Raw genomic sequence first — 1,743 nt, 5'->3', positions numbered from 1 at the left:
AAACAGTGTGGTACAGAGAGCTGAAACTCACGGGAAGCTCAGCACTGCTTATGTGGCAAGGTTTCTTAAATACACCAGTTTATTTATTTTTTATTTAAAAGACCAACATTTTCTTCTGCAAAGCTTATTTTGCAAGCTGCATCACTGGACTCTTTCCTTCCACCTTTATATTTTATTTTATTTTATTTTATTTTATTTTATTTTATTTTATTTTATTTTATATTTTATTTTATTTTATTTTATTTATTTTATTTTAATTTATTGAAAGAGAGAGAGAGCCCAAGCAGAGGGGAAGGGAGAGAGAGAATCCCAAGTAGGCTCCACACCCAGCATGAGGCCCGACACGGGGCTCGATCTTACAACCTGAGCTGAAATCAAAAATCAGATGCTTAACTGAGCCATCCAGGTGCTCCAACTTCCACCTTTACATAATAGCAGACAGTTTATAGGAAAATTCTAGAAAATGTTTATGTAAAGATACTGCCACCTGAATAAATGAGAAGGTTCAATGACTAGACAAGTGACTCCTTCTGCTGAGGAGTGATAATACTGGAAACAGGGGTAAGAATACTGGGAAATGCTGAAGAAAAGGTTTTCAAACCCAAAGAGGTGAGATCAGGAGGTCCAGGAGGAAAGAATTGAATGAAACTTGAAATTAGTCTCATCCTAGCACCTAACCAGGATTTGCCTATCTCAAGTGATTGGGCATCAGCTTATCCATCCTGGTTAGGCACTGGATAGAAGTAATTTCAATAAATAGTCACTGGTATCTACCATGTGTCTGGCACTCAACTAGGCATCAGAATGTAGCTATAATTACACAAGAGAGAAATGGGGCCTGCCTGCATGATGTTTAAAGAAAGAAAAGAGACACATTAAATCAATACTTTAAATAGCTGATTGTATTTAGAATTTTTAGAAGTTCTATTAAAAAAATAAACAAAAAACCAACACAGGATATAGTTACCTGGCAAGGGAGATACCATGATCACAAAGGTGGTTTTTCAGGGTGAGTCTTATCCACTAGACTCCAAATGTGCTGACCTGTGATTTCCCCAAATGTGGGAAACTTCACTGCATAATTTGTGGTAGTAGGGGACTGCATTTTTGCTTTCCCCTGTTTAGTTCTGGCCAAGGAAAGAACGTTTCATTTTCTGTTTTGGTGTGGGTTTTTGTTTAAGCCTGAGCCCTTGTTGGGTCATTTTTGAAGAAAATTAATTTGTTTAGGAAGCTGAAAACAAACAAACACAGGATATTATGAGAGCACATCACAGGATGGGGGTTGTTTTGGCTGGTCGAAAAACTCAAAGAAAACCCCCCTGAGGAAGTGAATTTTCAAGCCTACAAATGAGTAAGGCTTCTCACAGACTGTTCCCTCTGCCTGGAACTCCTCCCTTCCCTACACATGGCCAAGGACCTAAGGTGGGAGGAAGCCTGATGAAAGCAAAGAGCAGTGAGCTTGGAGGACAGTGATGGAGGAGAACAGGGCCATGGGGTGAGGGGGTCAAGTGGGTCTTAGGAAGATTGTGCCAGGAACTCACACACCACATGAAGTTTGAATTTTATTTTCAGAACAAAGAGAAGCAACTTAAACATTTTAAGCCAAATGAATAACATGATGAATTTGCAATTTAAAAAGGTGCCCTCTTTTGAGAACAGGGCACTGGTAGAAGAGCAGGTTTGGGACAATTTGAAGATAACCTCATTGGCATCGAGAGCCTGCTATGTGACAAGCAGTGCAGT

At 39.5% G+C, this 1,743-nt stretch overlaps 1 non-coding gene across 1 annotated transcript; it reads left to right on the top strand.

Annotated features, from left to right (window-relative positions):
* The first annotated feature begins 959 nt into the window (after nucleotides 1-959).
* LOC117998751 lies at nucleotides 960-1,120 on the top strand. Its single transcript, XR_004676071.1, has one exon. It is a non-coding gene; the product is annotated as a U1 spliceosomal RNA (small nuclear RNA).
* Nucleotides 1,121-1,743: the final 623 nt, after the last annotated feature.

The sequence above is a fragment of the Mirounga leonina genome, unplaced genomic scaffold (assembly GCF_011800145.1).
Source record: "Mirounga leonina isolate KUSES-001 unplaced genomic scaffold, KU_Mleo_1.0 Mir_114, whole genome shotgun sequence".
NCBI lineage: Eukaryota > Metazoa > Chordata > Mammalia > Carnivora > Phocidae > Mirounga > Mirounga leonina.
This window is presented reverse-complemented; position numbering and strand designations above follow the sequence as displayed.